The sequence below is a fragment of the Pseudophryne corroboree genome, chromosome 2, assembly GCF_028390025.1.
Source record: "Pseudophryne corroboree isolate aPseCor3 chromosome 2, aPseCor3.hap2, whole genome shotgun sequence".
NCBI lineage: Eukaryota > Metazoa > Chordata > Amphibia > Anura > Myobatrachidae > Pseudophryne > Pseudophryne corroboree.
Genome location: NC_086445.1, coordinates 403,185,674 through 403,207,959, shown reverse-complemented (window position 1 = coordinate 403,207,959; position 22,286 = coordinate 403,185,674). Strand labels below are relative to the sequence as shown.

Sequence of the window (22,286 nt, the reverse complement as noted above, 5' to 3'; positions counted from 1 at the left end):
CAGCATGACCACTTTCCACGTGAGATATTTTAAATCCACAGTCTTAAGTGGTTCGAACCAATGTGATTTCAGGAATGCCAAAACCACATTGAGATCCCAAGGTGCCACTGGGGGCACAAAAGGAGGCTGAATATGCAGTACTCCTTTGACAAAAGTCTGAACTTCGGGCAGTGAAGCCAGTTCTTTTTGGAAGAAAATCGACAGAGCCGAAATCTGGACCTTTATGGACCCCAATTTGAGGCCCAACGTCACGCCTGCTTGCAGGAAGTGCAGGAATCGACCCAGTTGAAATTCCTCCGTCGGGGCCTTCATGGCCTCACACCAAGCAACATATTTTCGCCAAATGCGGTGATAATGTCTTGCGGTGACATCCTTCCTGGCTTTGATCAGGGTAGGGATGACTTCCTCCGGAATACCCTTTTCCTTCAGGATCCGGTGTTCAACCGCCATGCCGTCAAACGCAGCCGCGGTAAGTCTTGGAACAGACAGGGTCCCTGCTGCAGCAGGTCTTGTCTGAGCGGCAGAGGCCAAGGGTCCTCTGTAAGCATCTCTTGAAGTTCCGGGTACCAAGCTCTTCTTGGCCAATCCGGAACCACGAGTATGGTTTTCACTCCTCGCCTTCTTATTATTCTCAGTACCTTGGGTATGAGAGGTAGAGGAGGAAACACATAAACCGACTGGTACACCCATGGTGTCACTAGAGCATCCACCGCTATCGCCTGAGGGTCTCTTGACCGGGCGCAATATCTTTTCAACTTCTTGTTGAGGCGGGACGCCATCATGTCTACCTGTGGTTTTTCCCACCGGTTGACCAGCATTTGGAAGACTTCTGGATGAAGTCCCCATTCTCCCGGGTGGAGGTCGTGCCTGCTGAGGAAGTCTGCTTCCCAGTTGTCCACTCCCGGAAAGAACACTGCCGTCAGTGCTAACACATGATTCTCTGCCCATCTGAGAATCCTTGTGGCTTCTGCCATCGCCATCCTGCTTCTCGTGCCGCCCTGTCTGTTTACATGGGCGACCGCCGTGATGTTGTCTGACTGGATCAGTACCGGCTGGTTTTGAAGCAGGGGTCTTGCCTGGCTTAGGGCATTGTAAATGGCCCTTAGCTCCAGGATATTTATGTGAAGAGAAATCTCCTGATTTGACCACAGTCCTTGGAAATTTCTTCCCTTTGTGACTGCCCCCCAGCCCCAAAGGCTGGCATCCGTGGTCACCAGGACCCAGTCCTGTATTCCGAATCTGCGGCCCTCTAGTAGATGAGCCCTCTGCAGCCACCACAGCAGCGACACCCTGGTTCTGGCCGATAGGGTTATCCGCTGTTGCATCTGGAGATGGGACCCAGACCATTTGTCCAACAGGTCCCACTGGAACGTCCTTGCGTGGAACCCTCCGAATGGAATTGCTTCGTACGAAGCTATCATTTTTCCCAGGACTCGTGTGCATTGATGTACCGACACTTTTCCTGGTTTTAGGATGTCTCTGACCAGAGATGACAATTCCTCGGCTTTTTCCAGTGGAAGAAACACTCTTTTCTGGTCTGTGTCCAGAATCATTCCCAGGAACAGAAGACGTGTCGTCGGGACCAGCTGTGACTTTGGAATGTTTAGAATCCAGCCGTGCTGTTGTAGCAATTCCTGAGAAAGTGCCACCCCCACTATCAACTGTTGTTTGGACCTCGCCTTTATCAGGAGATCGTCCAAGTACGGGATAATTAAAACTCCCTTCTTGCGAAGGAGTATCATCATTTCGGCCATTACCTTGGTAAAGACCCTCGGTGCCGTGGATAACCCAAACGGCAGCGTCTGGAACTGATAGTGACAGTCCTGTACCACAAATCTGAGGTACTCCTGGTGCGGAGGGTAAATGGGGACATGCAGGTACGCATCCTTGATGTCCAGGGATACCATGTAATCCCCCTCCTCCAGGCTCGCAATAACCGACAGGGAGTCTGACCACGCAGCAGCAACACTGCACATCCAAGCTGATGCAATAGCGGGTCTCAATATAATGCCAGTGTGTGTGTATATAGCTTTTAGGGTACTTTCCAGCTTTCTATCAGCAGGTTCTTTTAGGGCGGCCGTATCCGGAGACGGTAGTACCACCTTCTTTGATAAGCATGTCAGTGCTTTATCTACCCTAGGGGGTGTTTCCCAGCGTGACCTATCCTCTGGCGGGAAAGGGTACGCAGCCATTAACCGTTTAGAAATGATCAATTTCTTATCTGGGGAAGTCCACGCTTCCTCACACACCTCATTTAATTCGTCAGATGCAGGAAAAACTACTGATAGTTTTTTCTCACCAAACATAATACCCTTTTTTGTGGTACCTGGGGTATCATCAGAAATGTGTAATACATTTTTCATAGCCTCAATCATATAACGGGTGGATCTATTGGAGGGTACACTCGTCTCATCATCATCGACACTGGAGTCGGTATCCGTGTCGACATCTGTATCTGTCATCTGAGGTAGCGGGCGTTTTATAGCCCCTGATGACATTTGAGACGCTTGGACAGGCACAAGCTGAGTAGCCGGCTGTCCTATGTCGACAAACCTTTTATGTAAGGAGCTGACACTGTCACGTAATTCCTTCCATAAGTCCATCCACACTGGTGTCGACCCCGCAGGGGGTGACATCACATTCACAGGCATTTGCTCCGCCTCCACATCATTATCCTCATCATACATGTCGACACAACAGTACCGACACACAGCAGACACACAGGGAATGCTCTTACAGAGGACAGGACCCCACAAAGCCCTTTGGGGAGACAGAGGGAGAGTATGCCAGCACACACCAGGGCGCTATATAACACAGGGATATCACTATACAGAGTGTTTTCCCCTATAGCTGCCTATAATATATATATACTGCGCCTAAATTGTGCCCCCTCTCTCTTTTTTACCCTTTCTGTAGTGCAGGACTGCAGGGGAGAGCCAGGGAGCTTCCTTCCAGCGAAGCTGTGAGGGAATAATGGCGCCAGTGTGCTGAGGGAGTTGGCTCCGCCCCTTTTTCGGCGGGCTTTCTCCCGCTATTTTATCGTTTCTGGCAGGGGTTAATATACACCTATATAGCCTCTGGGGCTATATATGGTGTTAGTTTTGCCAGCCAAGGTGTTATTATTGCTGCTCAGGGCGCCCCCCCCCAGCGCCCTGCACCCATCAGTGACCGCAGTGTGTGGTGTGCATGAGGAGCAATGGCGCACAGCTGCAGTGCTGTGCGCTACCTTGGAGAAGACAGAAGTCTTCAGCCGCCGATTTTCCGGACCACCTTCTTGTTTCTGGCTCTGTAAGGGGGACGGCGGCGCGGCTCCGGGAACGGACGACGAGGTCGGGTCCTGTGTTCGATCCCTCTGGAGCTAATGGTGTCCAGTAGCCTAAGAAGCCCAAGCTACCACCACTTAGGTAGGTTCGCTTCTTCTCCCCTTAGTCCTTCGTTGCAGTGAGCCTGTTGCCAGCAGGTCTCACTGGAAATAAAAAACCTAAACTATACTTTCTTCTAGGAGCTCAGGAGAGCCCCTAGTATGCATCCAGCTCAGCCGGGCACAGAAATCTAACTGAGGCTTGGAGGAGGGTCATAGGGGGAGGAGCCAGTGCACACCAGATAGTCCTAAATCTTTCTTTAGATGTGCCCAGTCTCCTGCGGAGCCGTCTATTCCCCATGGTCCTTACGGAGTCCCCAGCATCCACTAGGACGTCAGAGAAATATTTTGATGATAAAGAATGCAGGATAAAGACAGTGTATTATAGACAATAGATAAAGGTTACATTTTATTGTATAAAGTGTCTGGTCATGGATATACTGTAGATCTCTTCTTTTTCTGACGATCTCTCTTTTGTAATTAACAGGAAACAAAGCCCCTTGAACAAGCTCACAGAAATGCAGTGAGAATTGACACACTCCACACAAATATAGAATCCATGAGGCACCAATGTTAACCACTGTGCTGCATAACATTATAGAAAAGCAAAATATCATATGATAGCCATTAAGAAAAAAATTATTGTATAAAAATGATATCACCATTCTGTTATTACCGTCACAGGTGCATACAATGCAGAAATATGCAGGTGAGACTTTGATGCCAGCTTATTATGGGTTTCCGTTCTGTTCAGCAGTGATGCGGTTAACCCCAACTCATTGGTAATTCCTTTAAAATTCACATTAAAGAGGTTTTTTATTGGAGGTCTTGCTGAAGGGTCTAGTAAAGTATTTGTCAGCGGCTCCTAGTAATAACTCAGCAAAAAGACATATATCAGAAAAAAGCAGCTAGCTTAGCTGGAGCAGCAAAGAGCACCTAGCATTCAGCATTTATGTTGTCCCTCTGTTTATTAAAAACGGATGGGAGCACTTGACAGAAAAATCAAACTTCTGGTCATGGCTCATTAATCTCTGTTGTATCTGTCAGATGTGTGTGTCTAGAGTTTTAACAAGGCTGTAGGATTTAGATTACTGGTGTGCCTTGAAATAGTATCCAATTTGTGTGTTTGATAGAGGGAGAGCAATGCATATAGAAAAGAGGTAGTTTATGGCCTTTGGTTGCCACTCTGTGTTCTCTTTCTTCCGAGCAGCCAATTCTGTGTAATCCTTGTCAAACTGTTCAAATTTGAGTTATACTTGAAATATTTGTATTATTAGTACTCTTCTAAGTGTACTTATATGTAATCATACACTTATCCGCTACACGCTATATGGTGTGAAACATTCGGTGCAGCTGAAGGGGTAATTCAGACCTGATCGTTGCTGTGCATTTTCAAAAAGAATGTCACAGTATGTCTTTGGCACGTCATAGAGTAGTTTGCCTGGACTGCTATGTAGCCCAAGTCAGGCCTTGGCAGATTGTACTCATACTGCCCTAGCCTGTCATTCCTTAAAAAATAACTCTTTACAATCTTCTAAAATTCAGAGATTCACTATTTAGGAGAAGGATAAGTTTAGGATTGAAAGTTACGTGCTGCCTCATGTTCAGAAGAAAGTAAGAAAGTATTAGTGATTTGCTTCATTCCTTAAATGAAGCCGAAACTTGCACTTTCGATCATCCATTTTTTAGACACACAAACACTGTCTGGCACAGGTGGCTGTAGAACTGTCAAACTCTCCGACACAGGTCGTGGTAGAATTAACAAACTCTCCAGCACAGGTGTTTGTAGAATTGTCACACTCTTATGCCCAGGTGGTTGTAGACCTGTCCATTTTTCCAGCACAGATGGACAGAGCCGGCCCTAACCAATATGGTGCCCTAGGCAAGATTTCAGCTGGTGGCCCTTGCACAGACGCTAGTTCCGCCTCTCACCCTGTACCCCTTTCCCAGCACCATGACCACCCACCCATAGCAGTATTTGAAACAGGAACAGTGCGCACATTTAGCGCACAGCACAAAACGGGGCATGTTCTTGCTGGGAAGGGGCTTGGCCACACAATAATTCCCCCAGTTGAAATTACGCCACACAGTACTGCAACTTTATTCACATTATATCATGCAATATGTCTCTAATTCACATTACACCACACCATATTGTTCTTTATTCACATCAGACCACACAGTAATGCCCTTTCAATACGTTACACCACACAGTACTGTAGTATACCTTATACACATAATGCCGCACATTAGTAATGGGCACTCGCTTAGGCTAGAGGAGAGGAGATTCTGCACAATGCGGCAAAAGGTTTTTTTCACAGTAAGGACAATACGTCTCCTGCCTGAGGAAGTAGTAACGGCGGACTCAGTCAACACCTTTAGGAATGGGTTAGATAAATTCCTAATGGATAAGGATATTCAGGGTTATGGTGCTTAGTCACGCACTATAGTTATTAAAACAAAACAGCTGTCTTTAAAACAAAATGGCTGACATCAGCATGAGGCAAAATTAGTCCAAAAAGAAAAATGCATAGGAGACCACCAACAGGTTGAACTCGATGGACAAATAGTCTTTTTTTTCAACCTTAGATGCTATGTTACTATGTTATGTTACTATTTCGGATGCAGATAGAGCCACAGTTACACATAGAATTTAAGCATGCCGCATATAATTTTAATCAGCAGAAGCTGCTTGTGCCTCATGGCATTTCAAATGCCCTAGGCATTTGCCTAGTTTGCCTATGCCTGGGGTCGGCTCTGCAGATGGATGTAGGACTGTCGCACTTTGCAGCAATATAACTATTGCACTCTCAAGCACAATTTGTAGTAGAAGTTGAACAGTCACACACTATCATGTTTTCTCTGCAAAGAAAAAAAATGCTGTTTTCTGGCATTGCTTTGCATTCAAATCTTGGCATTGATACAATAGAGAATTGGCCAATGCCCTTATATCTAATTATGATTACCTGGTTGAACCTTTATAATCTATTATGCTCATGAAAACATTAATTTGTGACTACTGTCTTAATCACTTATTAAGAACAATTTTATAGGGCGACCTGATAATTTTTTTAACAAATATATTTGGTCACATTTGTTAAATAATTCAAATGTACTTAGCTAGCAAAAATGTGGCTTGAATTCAAATAACAGAGGTTAGTTAGCATAGCGGGTGGTCTTCTGTATGCCAACTGACGGGATCCCGGCGCACAGTATACCGGCGCCGGGATCCTGACAGCCGGCATACCGACACTTATTCTCCCTCGTGGGGTCCACGACCCCCCTGGAGGGAGAATAAAATAGTGTGGCGCGCGTAGCACGCCACCGTGCCCATAGCGTGGCGAGCGCAGCGAGCCTGCAAGGGACTCATTTGCACTCGCCACACTGTTGGTAAGCCGGCGGTCGGGCTCCCGGCGCCGGTATGCTGGTCGCCGGGAGCCCGACCGCCGGCATATCGTAGTGAACCCAGCATAGCATAGCATAGTCACCTTCTATAGTGTTGTATTATAAAGGTTTCTTATTTCATATAATTCTGAATTTGCTACACTTTACAATCACCAGTCAAATGTTCAGTGACATGTTTCTGTATACTAACAAAGCCAGTCCATAGCATGTAAACCAGAATTATGAGACTTTGTATAACCAAGCACAGCTGGTGCACTGAGTTAGAGCATGCAAACAGCAGAACATGAGACTTATTTAACTAGGTGTAAGATTTATTTTTCTTTCTGAATTCTTTCTCTTCACGAGGAAAGGAATAATAATTAAGCTGTACTTGACAAAGACCACTCACGCTGCAGGAACATTGTTTATCATATGACTGAAAAAAATAATGTTCTAATCAAGCACCAACTGTGCATTAAATTTCACAAGCCTTGATATTAATTAGCTTAGACTGAGAGTGTGGATGCGGTGTGCCTTGGCATGAACCCAAGATGACCATGGAGTGAGTCAACTCTGGCTCTAGTGCTGAGTACACATCAGAATATATATCACCTGATATATTGTTCCAACACAGATCCGGATGATATATCAGGCACATTATCTAATGTATACCTGGGATTGTGCGCTCCCATGGATAATCGGCGTGATATATCGTTCAGTGTGTATGGACGACCTGTGTACCATTATATTGGTCGTTCCGTTGGCCAGAATCCACATCATTTTGATGTGTACCCTGTCACGCTCGGCTTGAGTTGGGGATCTGACAACTGATCAATGACTGAGAACGAAACACTGAGGAGAGATTAGTTCAGTTTTAATGAGACTTCAATCATACACAACACCTAGGAGATAAGTCTGAGAGAATTCTGAAGGACGAAATGTTCGTGACTAGTAAACAATGATGAAGAATACTGAATGAAGAGATGACTTGTGATTTGTAAACGATGCTGAAGAACACTGAATGGAGAGATGACTTGTGTTTTGTAAATGATGCCGAAGAACACTGAATGGAGAGATGACTTGTGTTTTGTAAATGATGCCGAAGAACACTGAATGGAGAGATGACTTGTGTTTTGTAAATGATGCCGAAGAACACTGAATGGAGAGATGACTTGTGATTTGTAAATGATGCTGAAGAACATTGAATGGAGAGATGACTTGTGATGTGATGTTGAAGAGAGGATCGCTGTGAGCACCGTCAGCAAATGGAGACCCTCTACTGGATAGTGGACCCAGTGGTTAAACTGCAAGAGGCGGTGGACTTAGAGCAAAGGACTGCAATAACAGGACTGACCACCGGGCGGCCACAGCAGAACCAGGATTTCAGGGGTTAACCTGGGAGCACAGAGCTTGAGCACCTTACAGTAGCAAGTAACTTGAAGCACTGGCACCATAGGTAAGCATCCACCCCTATTTATAAGGGAAGACTGCACCGGATTGGCTGGACGCGAACTGGGATACCTATTGGCTAGGCTTGGTCTTCAACATGGCTGCTCCCTGCACAGTGGACACATGTGGAACCAGCACACAGCCACTACCTCTGGCCCCAGCCTCCCAGACGCCGCACTCCAGCAACAGAACACCGGGAAACAGACACCTCCGGCTGCCATGCTCTGCTCCCGGCCTCCAGATGCCCAGCAGCCGCACCGGTGGACCTCACTGCTGCAGCTCCTATCCATCACAGCCACACCAGTCAACCAACAGGAAGGCCGCAGGAACCAGAAACGGAGGTAAGACTCTGGATGCTGACAGTACCCCCCCCCCCCCTTTTAGGGTGGTCTCCGAACACCCACGCTGCTTAGTGGGATTCTTGGCATGAAAGGCACAAATCAATCTTAAGAGGTTAACATCCTCTGCAGCCACCCAAGATCTTTCCTCTGGACCATATCCTCTCCAATCTATGAGATACTGGAGACGACCATACCTCTTGCGGGAGTTTAAGAATCTTATGAAAAGCTGCTCGAAAATGATTTAGTACAAGAGGCTTTAGCAGAGAAATGTGAAAGGCATTGGGAATTTTCGAATAGGGAAGCAGTTTCACCTTGTAAGGCACAGGATTCAGCACTCTTTCAATGGGATACGGACCAATGAATCTTGGAGCAAACTTTTTGATAGGAACCTTGAGTCTGAGGATTTTGGTGGATATCCAAACACGATCTCCCACTTTGAGACTAGGAACAGCCCTCCGTTTCCGATCGGCATAGGTCTTATATTTTTGGGAAGTCTTAAGTAGCGCCTTATCGATTTGTTTCCAAATCTTAGTGAACTGACGAAGAGCGGATTCAGCAGCAGGAACCTCGAGAGCTGGGAGAGATTCGAAGGAAGGAACTTGTGGATGAAAACCATAGTTAATGAAGAAAGGATTGGAATTGGTGGAAGAATGATATAGGTTATTGTGTGCGAACTCAGCGAATGGGAGGTAATCCATCCAGTCATCCTGAGCAGGGGACATGAACATCCGTAAGAAAGTTTCCAGATCTTGGTTGACTCTTTCAGTCTGTCCGTCAGTCTGTGGATGATATGCTGAAGAGAAGTTCAACTTGATTCCTAGGACTGAGCTGAGAGTTTTCCAGAACTTGGCCACGAATTGAGGACCGCGATCAGAAACTATTTCCTGTGGGAGACCATGCAAGCAGAAAATCTCTGAGAAAAACTATTTGGATAGCTGAGGAGCAGAGGGAAGACCGGTGAGGGGTATGAAGTGAGCCATCTTCGAAAATTGGTCCACAATGACCAAAATGGTGTTGTGCCCTCTGGAGACTGGCAAATCGGTTATGAAATCCATAAAGATGTGAGTACAAGGCTTTTGAGGTGTTGGAAGTGGATGAAGAAGACCCGAGGGAGATGTTTGTGGACTTTTATGTTGAGCGCAGTTGGAACAGACTGCTACAAATTCAAAGACACCCGTTTTAAGATGAGGTCACCAGTAGAATCGTTAAATGAACTTGAGAGTCTTAAGACCACCGGCATAACCCATGAAAGATTAAGAATGAGCCCACGTAAGCAATTTCCTGCAAAGTTTTGGTGCCACAAAAGTTCTTCCCGGAGGAGGCAGAAGAACAGGATGAGTTGAGGCAAATGTAGCTGGATTCAGAATAAATTGTTTCTCAGAGGAGTCGAGTGAATCATCCTTTTGAAAAGAATGAGAAAGTGCATCTGCTCTTAGATTTAAGGTTCCTGGGCTGTAAGAGAGTTTGAAGGAGAACCGAGAGAAAAATAGGGCCCATCTGGCTTGCCGTGGATTTAAACAACTAGCTGTCTGGAGGGACAGAATATTCTTGTGATCAGTGATAACAGAAATAGCGTGTCAAGCTCCCGCTAATAAATATTGCCACTCTTCAAAAGCTAATTTTATGGCCAACAGTTCTTGTTCGCCAATTGGATAATTTTGTTCTGCTTTGGAGAATCTCAGAGAAAAATATGCACAAGGATGACTTTTCTTATCTTCAAAGAGCTGAGAAAGATCTGCCCCGACTCCCACCGAAGAAGCATCTACTTCCACCTGAGATCAGGTTGGCGAAGAATTGGAGTGGACATGAAGGCCTCTTTTAAGAACGTGAAGGCTTTCAGAGCCTCGGGAGGCCAAATCGAAGGATTGGCTCCTTTCCTGGTTAACATGGTAATTGGGGCGATGATAGTGGAGTAGTCTAAATTTTCTGTAGAAGTTGCCAAAGCCAAGAAATCTTTGGATCCCTTTTAGACTGGCAGGAAGAGTCCAATCATGAATCGCTTGGACCTTGGTTGAATCCATCTGTAGCTCCTGTCCGGAGATCACATAACCGAGAAAGGAGATGGATGGTACCTCTAAGGTGCACTTTTCTAACTTGCAAAAGAGACGATTCTTGCTAAAATGGTTTAAGACCTCTTTGACTTGCTCATGATGGACCTTCAAATCTTTAGAGAAAATAAGAATATCGTCCAAATATACCACTAGGCAACTGTAAAGAAGATCTCTGAATATCTCGTTCACAAAGTTCTGGAAGACCACCGGAGCATTGCAAAGGCCGAAGGGCATCACTAGATACTCGTAATGCCCGTCCCGGGTATTAAAAGCGGTCTTCCATTAGTCTCCAGAGCGAATATGTATCAGGTTATTAGTCCCTCGAAGGTCTAATTTAGGGAAAACGGTGGCTCCTTTCAATCGATCGAATAACTTAGGAATCAGGGGAAGAGTATATCTGTTCTTCACAGTGATCTCATTTAATCCCCGGTAATCTATGCATGGCCGCAAACCCCCATCCTTCTTTTTCACGAAAAAGAAACCTGCCCCGGCCGGGGAAGAAGAGGGGCGAATAAAACCCTTAGTGAGATTTTCCAAAATGTAGTCTGACATGGCCTGGGTCTCTGGAAGTGATAACGGGTATATTCGACCTCTTGGAGGAGTCTTGCCAGGTATCAAATCAATAGGGCAGTCCCAACTACGATGGGGAGGCAAAGTGTCTGCTCCCTGTTTACTAAAGATATCTTGAAAGTCCTGATCGGCTACCGGGAGTTCAGAAAGATTCAAATTACGAAGCGGTTTCACAGACGCCAAGCACTCATGAGAGCAAGACTCACCCCAAGCGTGCACTTCCATAGTCTGCCAATTGATGCTGGGATTATGTCTTTGTAGCCAAGGAAATCCGAGAATTAATTATTGGGAGGCTTTATGAATTACTAGGAAAGAGATGTTCTCTGAATGAAGAGCTCCAATCTTTAATTTGAGAGTAACAGTGCGGTGAGTAATGATTCATCCAGGGATGTAACTTCCATCGACCGCTGTGATTGAAATAGGACGATCCAACCTCACCGTCTGGATTCCGGTTCGTTTGAGTAGTGCCAAGGTGATAAAACTCTAAGCTGCTCCAGAGTCGAGTAGAGAAGAAAAAAAAACTGAAGAAGAGAGCTCTAGACAAGTGGTAAGCACAGATTCTTTCCTGAGAGGTAATTCCGAGGAAACTCCTAACTTAACCTCTCCTGCATAAGTTAGGAGTGGGAGTTTCCCGGCCGATGACTGCAGGACTTGACAAAGTGATCAGCTGATCCGCAATACATACAGAGGTTTCCTCGTCTCCACCTTTGTCGTTCTTCATCAGTGAGATAGGGCCGGTTAACTTGCATGGGAGAAGATGGTCTAGGAAGAGGAACAACCCGAGGTCTCGGACGGTCGGACTTTGATCTTTCCAAGCAACGCTTTCTATAACTCAGATCCAACTTGTCTGGAATGTCTAGGGTTGCTAGATCGTCCTTAATCTTGTCTGAAAGACCATTCTAGAAAGCTGCTATGAGAGCCTCTTCGTTCCAACCAAGTTCAGAAGAATATAAAACTGGATAACGTATTGACTTACGGTTCGAGTTCCCTGTCGCAAATGCAGAATCTACAAGGAAGCTGAGGAAGTCCTGCCTGGTTCGTCGAAAATCTTTAAGAAAGTTGATACAAATTCCGAGTAGTTTGAAAGAATGGAATCCACTTTCTTCCAGAGAGGAGATGCCCATTCCAACGCCTGACCGGTTAGCAGAGAAATAATATAAGCTATCCTGGTCCGGGCGGTTGGGAAATTCGCCGACTGTAGCTCAAACTGAATCTCACATTGGTTGAGGAATCCGCGGCATTGCTTTGGAGTTCCATCAAATTTACTAGGTGAAGGTAATTGCAACAGTGGAATTGGAACAGGCACAGGAGCTGCTAGAACTGGAGTGGCAGGAACGGGAGCTGGCACTTGACGGTACGGATATGACTGCATCGAGAGAGTCGAGACGAGCTGACATATTTTGCATAAAACGCACGATTTGAGCTTGCGTAGCTTCCTGCTTGTTTAAACGTGACTGGATGTCTGAGGCTGCGTCACCCCCAGCCATATCACCCGTCGGATTAATGGGGCCAGTGCTTACTGTCATGCTCGGCTTGAGTTGGGGATCTGACGACTGATCAATGACTGAGAACAAAACACTAAGGAAAAATTCAGTTTTAATGAGACTTCAATCATACCCAACGACTAGGAGATAAGTCTGAGTGAATTCTGAAGGACGAAATGTTCATGACTAGTAAACAATAATGAAGAATACTGAATTAAGAAGTGATTTATGATTTGTAAATGATGCCAAAGTTCACAGAATGAAGAGATGACTTGTGATTTGTAAACAATGCTGAAGAACACTGAATGGAGAGTTGACTTGTGATTTGGAAACAATGCTGAAGAACACTGAATGGAGAGATGACTTGTGATTTGTAAACGATGCTGAAGAACACTGAATGGAGAGATGACTTGTTATTTGTAAACGATGCTGAAGAACACTGAATGGAGAGATGACTTGTGAGTTGTAAATGATGCTGAAGAACACTGAATGGAGAGATGACTTGTGATTTGTAAACAATGCTGGAGAACACTGAATGGAGAGATGACTTGTGATTTGTAAATGATGCTGAAGAACACTGAATGGAGAGATGACTCGTGATATGATGTTGAAGAGACGATCGCTGTGAGCACCGTCAGCAAACGGAGACCCTCTACTGGATAGTGTACCAAGTGGTTAAACTGCAGGAGGCGGTGGACTTAGAGCAAAGGACTGCAATAACAGGACTGACCACCGGGCGGCCACAGCAGAACCAGGATTCCAGGGGTTAACCTGGGAGCACAGAGCTTGAGCACCTTACAGCAGCAATTAACTTGCAGCACTGGCACCATAGGTAAGCATCCACCCCTTTTTATAAGGGAAGACTGCACCGGATTGGCTGGACGCAAACTGGGATACCTATTGGCTAGGCTTGGTCTCCAACATGGCTGCTTCCTGCACAGAGGACACATGTGGAACCAGCACACAGCCACTACCTCTGGCCTCAGCCTCCCAGACGCCGCACTCCAGCAACAGGACACCGGGAAACAGACACCTCCGGCTGCCATGCTCCGCTCCCCAGGACCTGGTTCCCGGCCTACAGATGCCGAGCAGCCGGAGGACCTCGCTGCCGCAGCTCCTATCCATCGCAGCCACACCAGCCAACCAACAGGAAGACCACAGGGACCAGAACCGGAGGTAAGACTCCGGGTGCTGACATACCCAGCCTAAATCTCCCTCCTATACCTGGGTTTGTGTGCTCCCATGGATCATTAGCGTGATATATCGTTCAGTGTGTATGGACGACCTATGTACCATTATATTGGTCATTCCGTTGGCAAGAAACCACATCATTTTGGTGTGTACTGAGCCTAAATCTCCCTCCATTGTTTCATCTGCTAACCTGTACCTGCATAGTGTGGACTTTTCATCTTCCCTGGTCAGCCACAGTGCTTAGAACATGGCCAGCTGTAAAAAAAAAAATTGGACGAGGAGGGGGGCATTCTTCCCCCTTACGCGGACTCCTGTCTGACTCTTTAAAAAAGACCAAGCCTGGGTAATTAGTATTCGCCCCCACCCCAACATCCCAACTTAAGCCATATACAGATACTTTTTAGTCCAATAAGGTGAAGCACAGCATCGCTGGAAATATTATTAGAATTTAATTGAACAATGCTGAAAAATGGTTTGATTATTGCTCTCCAGTACTGAATGAAGCTCTGGAACTCTTATCTAATATTCAAGCTAGTCTTTCAGTTGCACCACCATCTATCATATGGAAGATCATTCTCTGGACTTCTTTGCCTTGTATTGACCTGGATTTGAGGCACAGGTTTTCATGCTTCTGAGAGGCAGGTTTTCTCCATTGAGGCATTATTCATAACACTCATTACTTGTAAGATGTTCTCTGATTTCCTTGCTGAATCTACCTTAGTGTTGCACCATTTTTTTGCACTGCGCAATGCTTTGACTTAAATAAAGATAGCAGTGAACATGGATGATGTCCCTCTCCTTCTTCCTTCCTATTTTGTATCCCAGGTATAGCTTTCACGCAGTTTGATTAACTGATCTTAATTATGATATGGCTTAGAAGATTGCCTATAAATCTATCTAGTTTTGCTTCCCACATTGAGATGCTTTTCTTCCAGTGGATTTACCTCATAAAGGTAGATGTTACATCTTCACAATCAGTTTAGTTGTTTGATTTGGCAACATGATGAGACTAATATCTTTTGTACTGTATTCCCTGTATTGTGCTTTACAACTCAAACGCTCTCTCTCTCTCTCTGCATTATATATGCAGAGAGAGAGATCTAGTGGTGTGCCCATTTGGACCCTCTGACAAGGCGAGAAAATAGGGGCCTGCCTTTGCTCTGTGACAAGGAGGCAATGTGGGCTTGCCTGGGCCATGTCTGGAGGATGGGTTGGACAAGTCATGCTGTGACAATAATATGCATATAAGAATGGACAAAATACAGGAGCTGCATTCACTTGGTCTGCAGTGTCGGATGGGGGAGGGAGGTGTCGATAGATTTAACTTGGTCCGCCATGTTGGAGACCAAGGTACTCTGTATCTAATCACTGTGCTCTGTGGAATGCTCAATCCAATGGGAGGCAGCTTCCTCTTACATAAGGGGTCAGCCCACTCTTTCATGCTGCCAGTGCTTTGTTATTGCCTTGAGCAGAAGCTCCAGCTCTGAGCTCCCTCAGGAATTCCCTGTGGTTTCCCGTGATCCAAAGGGTCTCCAACTCCACCGCGCAAGCCTGTTTGTCACCTTCCCCTACACCTCTGCCGGTGGCTTCTCAGTTCCACAGTGGTCACCCTCTGCAACAGTAGAGGGGCTCCCTGGTCACCCGCAGTGCCTCCTAGCCACATGTATACAGCATCCATTCTCCAGTCTTCGAAGCAGCAATATCCAGTGTTCTTCAGTCATGCCTCTGCCGCATCCATTCTTCAGCAGTTAAATCCACTGTTCTTCAGGCATGTCACCGTAGCATTCATTCTTCAACAGTAATATCCAGTGTCCTATATTCAAGTCTCATCAGCATTCAGTCTTCTAGGTTGTTCAGCCATGTCTCTTCAGTGAACATTATTACATTTCCTTCCAGAGTATTGTAGCCTAGCCCAGTGACGTAACTAGAATTTTTTCTCCCCCAAGCCAAAACATTCTCCCCCAAGCCAAATATGCTCCCCCACTGCCAAATATGCTCCCTCAGTGCCAGATATTTTCCCCCAGTGCCAGGTACCCCCCCCCCCCCCCCCAAGCTCCCCCGCTGCTGTGCGTTTTGGGAAGGGGGACACAGAGGACACAGAACCTGCTGCGTCTCCGGCGGCAGCGGCGTGTCTGTCAAATGAAGTGCCGGTCCGTGAGCCAATCAGAGCTCACGAACGGGCACTCATTTAACAGACACGCCGCTGCCGCCGGAGACCCAGGAGGAACACACAGGAGAGGTGCGCGCTGTTCCCTCCGTGTCCTCCTTCCCAAAACAGCCTCAATCAGTGGCAGCAACAACGCCTCTGCAGCCCTGCGCGCCTCCAAGCGACCGCAGTGGCTGCGGCCCCCTAGTTACGCAACTGGCCTAGCCCTTAAGTTCTGTTCTTCAATTACTCATCCTATAACCTCGAGGTATATGAGAAGGAACTACATCCGGCCTCCCCAGTTCCTCCCTGCTTCCACAGCCACTCCTCTGATGAACGCCCAGCCTTCAGATTCTCAACTTCAGCCAGTGGTGACAATGTAGAAAGCAGTTGGGGCTTATGTGACTACCAAGAAATATATTAACAATTTTTAATTGCTTGATAATCTGTACCATATTCAAATAAGAGAAAGTATCTATTAGATTTTATATCATCAATGTAAATTAAAAATTGGGCTATATTTAAAATGCAATTAAACAGCTTCTCACACCTTCCCAGTAGTAATATGTCTAAGCAAATAATATTAATGAATCATACTAAACGTATGCCACTTAAAAAGTGCAACAGTTCTAAATTAATTTTGAAACCTAATTTTGAGCTTGTAATGTGATTTCTTTGCTTTTAGTACAATTTTTTTTTGTCATTTCAATGGCACTTGTTGAATAATGTATTTGACTGAACCTAATTAATTCAATAGCCTGCACTTAATAATCTTGTCTTATAACTGTCTGAGATCAGGAATTCTACAAATTTAAATATCTTTCTTATGCTTAGTTTTAAATTTAACTTCACTATGTGAACCAATTATTTTTTTTCTCTTTACAATTTGTTTATGCAGATCAATAGGTGTAAATATTTAATTATATTTAATGCTATTTAGCCCCACAGAAACTTGCTGTTGCTGAAAACAACAGTTTATGGATAAAACTGTTAATGTTCTGCTTTCCAGCAAAATTGTATTTATTTTTTGTTGAGCAGGAAATAAATCTGATATATTGTTATTTGCTTTCATCTTAATGCTACTGCAACAAGACATTTGTTGAGCAAGTCCTTTTTCTAGAAATGCTAGTGCTACTTTGATAGTGCTTATGGTTCCACACAGGGGCGAATTGGGACGCCGGATTAGTTTCCGCTTAGCCGGTCCTGACGTTCCCTTAGTGGCCTTCACTCACCCCTGTGTTGGGCCGGCTGCCGCATTGAGAGACAGCTTCAGCTTAAGCAGGCTCAGATGTGCGGCGCAACCTCCCATCCCTCTGCTCTCACAAGACAGGAGGTCCCCACTGCCACCGCACTGCCTGAGTATTGGGACCGAGCTGCGGCGTCCACGGCATGACAACGTCATGGCAGCGCAGGCTCAGTTTCTGCCTGCGCTGCATGTAGCAAAGAATAGGAGGGCCTCAGGGAGAGTAGTGCGGTCGATGCCTGGCTCAGCTCACCCATCAAGCTGAACAACTGCCGTCGAATTGCCAGGCTGCAGACGTCTGCTTTAAAACATGATAGCGGTACATCTGGCCCAGGGCCGGATTAAGCCTTCATTGGGCCCGGGGCACTTCAGACAGGGGGGCCCTCCACCTCTTGTCAGCACTGCCCTGCTTGCTGTGTACTGCCCCCTCCACCCCCCCCCCCCCTCCCTCCCCCTCAGAACTGTAGCACTGCTGCCCCAATTACCTGGTTCTGGTATTAATGGAGGCAGCCATGAGTAGAAGATGGAGGAAAGGCAGGAAAGGACGCCGTGGGAATATAGAAGGAAGGATGGAAAACAGGAGAGGAGGGACCAGCCTGTAGAGGAGTGCAGCTCATTGGTTTCTTGTACCAGGACCAGGAGAGGAATCAGCCACTGTAAAGCAGAGTACTACTGCGTAAAAAGTACTGGCTAATACCGGACAGCAGCAGGCTCAGCTTTGATACCAACCTGCTGCCTTTGTGACCGAGGGAGCATCCTCTCAGATCTCCAGCTGCAATCTTTGGCAAGCGTACCATGGCCCCCACACAGCAACATGTACCAACCCGCCCCCGCTGACTATGCAGTTGTCCGCTCAGTAGCCCAACATGGTTCCTTGCCCGCCCAGGCAGTAATGAGTTGGTTGGGGATGGGGGCTGTGGTAAGCGCGGGTCTGTCCCTCCAAATCCCCCCCCCCCCCCCGTGCAAGTGCACTGCAGTCGTCCGCTCAGTAACCCGACATGGTTCCTTGCCCGCTCAGTCCCAGCCATGCCTGCAGAGAGGCAGACTCTGCAGAGTCCTCTCCGGCAGCGCTGGGCAGTTTCACTGTACTTGTCTCTAGCAGCAGCAAGCTAGCTGCACTGCTGCTAGGAGTGCAGATGCTGGCAGAAGAGCTAGGTCGGAGCTGCTCTGACTGGGGGAGGGGCTCTGGAAAAAAAGGGGGCCCGGGGTACTCACCCCCTGTGACCATCCCATAATCCGGCTCTGATATGGCCTGGCTGATCCTAGCTCCATTCGGCTTCTTCCAGGCCATCTCTGTCTCCTGCAGCCGCTTTCAAAAGGAACCTGCCACATACTTGCCTACTTTTGAAAACTAGTTTCAGGGAGACTGCAGGTGGTGTTATACTACGCGGCCGCGCGTGCAGTGCGTCGTTGAGGGGGTGTGACTAGACACATCTAGCTCCACCTATGGGCGTTTCTATTGCCACTCAGGGGTGTGTCCTGCAGCGGCAAATGAAAACTAATGTACTAAGGGGTCTATTCATGAAGCAGTGAAAAGAGTGGAGAAAAAGACCAGTGGAGAAGTTGCCTATGGCAACCAATCCGCTTTGAAGGAAAGCTTTATCAAGTACATTCTATAAAATGTAAGGGAGATTCTGATTGGTTGCCATGGGCAACTTCTCCACTGGTCTTTTTCTCCACTCTTTTCACTGCTGCATGAATAGACCCCTAAGTGCAGCTTACTGCCTTACCCTGAGGGGTTTGTGTCTTCGTGGCATGTTAAGTCACAAGGGTACCGACACACATTGAAAAATAAGTAGTCTGACGTGCCGGCTCACTGCAATATCACTAACGTGCGGCACTCCACCAACTTATTGTACTTGCCCAGCTGCTCTTATACAATAAAGACTAAAACAAAATCCCACAATCGGCATTGGCACTCGGGGAACTTCAAATTGATGAGCCAACATTCAAAAAATGCGTTCCAACGTTTCTGAATTTAATTGTTTCCTTAGGGAACACTCATGTAGGGCCCTAATAAAGTATCAATATAGCCACATGTGCAAAATAGCTACATAAATAATTATGGAAATAAAACATATATGATAGAACTGTATACCACCTAAAATAAAGTTTGACGACAAGACATAAATCAGAAATGCAGAGCAGTGAAAAAAGCATCACCTGTAAGACTACAAGCACATATAAACTGGACACCTATATCAACTATCGGCCGATTCAGACCATATCGCTGCTGTGCGTTTTCGCACAGCAGGCGATTATCGAACTACTGCACATGCATATGCCCCGCAATGCGCATGCATGACGGACAGCAGCAACAGGATGATGCGAAAATTATGATCGCATGGGTGTTTGCAAGGTGATTGACAGGAAGAGAACGTTTGTGGGTGGTAACTGACGGTTTTCTGGGAGTGTTTGGAAAAATGCAGGCGTTCCAAAGCGTTTTCAGGGCGGGTGTGTGACGTCAGCGTCGGCCCCGATCAGCCTGATTTCTTCTTCAACATTTGATGGTGAGTGAGCTGCGACTGGATTGGCAGCTGCCGCTGACTCAGGGGAATTTTCGAACAGCGTACACATGCATTTGCACACTTGCGTTTTCACTCACCCTGGGCGGTGACTATCTGATCGCAGGACAGTGTAATTTGCAGCACAGCAATCAGGTCTGAATTAGGCCCTATATAAACTATTGAGATTAATCTGAAATACATGTACTAACAAGTAATGACTAAATACTCTAGGCGGGTGCTTTTGGTTAATTAGCGGGTAATCCGAATCTGCAGCAACCTCTCACAGACATGTACACCAGCCTGCACCCAGCACACATATGTCAAAGCCACCTCAGAATGAAACATATGCCACAGCCACCTCTTACACACATGTACACCAACCCTGCACCCAGCAACCTGCCCCACACACATATACCATAGCCCTGCTCCAACAACTCCCCCCACACACATATATCCTAGCCCTGCACCCAGCAACTCCCCACACACACACACATATACCCTAGCCCTGCTCTAGCAACTACCCCCACACCATAGTTGCCTACACTCCCGCATTCTGCGGGAGCCTCCCGATTTCGCGTGGAGTCTCCCACTGCCCCGCAAACCTGAATCCATCCCCCGCATTCTCTCATGACCCTCGCGAATTCGGACTGCGCATACGCAAGTCCGTAAGGGACGGGGGCGGGACCTAGCGCCCAATAGCTGCCGGCAAAGAGAGGAAGGGGGAGAGCATGTACCATTGTCCAGGAAGTTGCTAATGCAAGGACAGGAGGGGCAGGTGTCTGTACTTGCCACTGCCAGACTTTCCCCAAAGTGTCACAGCACGGCCAACTTCAGTATTCCCCCGTGCAGTCCCGGGCCCCAGCAGGCCATCACCTCATAACTGTAGCTGCTGCTGGGCTGGCTGCTCTTCACTCGCAGTCTCACTTATCCATTGGCTGGTAGCCCCGCCCCCTTCCAGCACACTCCGGCTCCAACACAGAGTCAGATGAACTGGAATGGATCCAGACACAGAGGGATCCTGCCAGGGCCGGTGCTAGGGTGCTCGGCGCCCTCCTGCAAACTATAAATTTTGCGCCCTCCTATAAATACAGATGTGATCGCTCTCATCCTACCCGCAAGCGGCCGCATTGTGCTTGCAACTAGCTGCGGCAAGCTGCATCTGGTTGGCTGGAACATACAAGCCATGCAATCACAATGTCCGTGATACATTATGCCACACACCACAATGCCCACTACACATTAAGCCCTACAGTTCGGCTTCTAATTACTTTTAAATTACCTGATCGTTGCCATGGGTTTCATGATCTTGGTTCCATGCACGTTGCCAGGGCTTTTCATGCTCAGGGTGTCATGCTTGTTGCCAGGGGTTTCATGCGCTGGGTGTTATGCTCGTTGCCAGGGGTTTCATGCACTGGGTGTCATGGGGAGTAATGCTGCCCAAACCGCTCCCCGCTGTTTAGTGTGCCGTGTGCACTGCTGCCCGATCCCCCTGTTGCTGCTCCTGCCGCCGCGCCAGGGTAGCAAGTTGGCAGGGCTGCAGCCTGCAGGGTGCCGCCGGCCGCGGCCAGCGCTATGCACTCCCGGCACTTCCTAGACGCTAGAGGTCAAGTATGACCTCTAGCATGTCTCCTCCATGGTGGCGGCCATTTTGGAAGGGACATTTAGCAGATTGACATGCGGACGACTAGTCCGCATGCCAATCTGCTCTGAATTAGTGGCAGTGCCCCCGTAGCCCTGCGCCTCCTAGCCTCCACAGTGGCTGCAGGGGCAGTAGTTACGCCACTGAATAGGACACTTTATCCCCCCCCCCCCCATTAATATGCAACTCTCTAGCACACATTAATATGACACTACCCCCCAAAAAAAACAAATATAATACAACCCACCCACCCTTCAAAAAAAACACATTAAAATTACATTACCCCCAGCTTATATTAATATAACACTACCCCCCTTTCCAGCACACAATAACATGACAGTGACACTACCCCCCCAAAACACATTACTATGACATTACCCCCCAAGCACATATTAATATGTCACTCCTCCCCCCAAAAAACACATGAATATGACACTTTAACACTCTCCCCTTCTTCCCTCGCACCCCCCCCCTCCCCTCCCCCTTCCTTCATTTATCTGTAGCAGAATTTACCTGAGACTTAGCTGGGCCTCTGCTCCTATGTGTGCCTGTGGTGCTGCAGGCTGCTACACTGACTGCACCGCTGCTCCTCTTCTGGCTGGCTCCTCCTGTGCATCATGTGACTTCTTGTTTATCGGTGCCCCGTGAATCCAGCACTGATGGGAAGGGAGGGAGGCTGCTGAAAACTGCTCTCTCCTCAGTGACAGACAGGAGACTCAGGAGAAGGGGGTATGGGGGGGGGCGCGGGGGTGCTGGTGCGCGCACTGCTGCCTGTCTTCCAGCTAGGTGCAGCGCAGAGGAACAAGCCGTGGAGGAGAAGGAAGGGGGAGGCACCTGACAGGCTCACACACAGCACACTGGAGGAGAATTTATGTTTGTTCTGCCGGCGCTGCCTGTCACTTTGACAGCAGAGCCTGCGG

At 47.3% G+C, this 22,286-nt stretch overlaps 1 long non-coding RNA gene across 1 annotated transcript in view; it reads right to left on the bottom strand.

Moving 5' to 3' along the window:
- LOC135050835 (uncharacterized) overlaps positions 1-22,045 on the bottom strand; it is a 59,981-nt gene extending 37,936 nt beyond the window's left edge. Inside the window, exon 1 of the long non-coding RNA XR_010241862.1 lies at positions 21,880-22,045. This is a non-coding gene — a long non-coding RNA (uncharacterized LOC135050835). The remainder of the gene's footprint in view (positions 1-21,879) is intronic.
- Between the last annotated feature and the right edge of the window lie 241 nt (positions 22,046-22,286).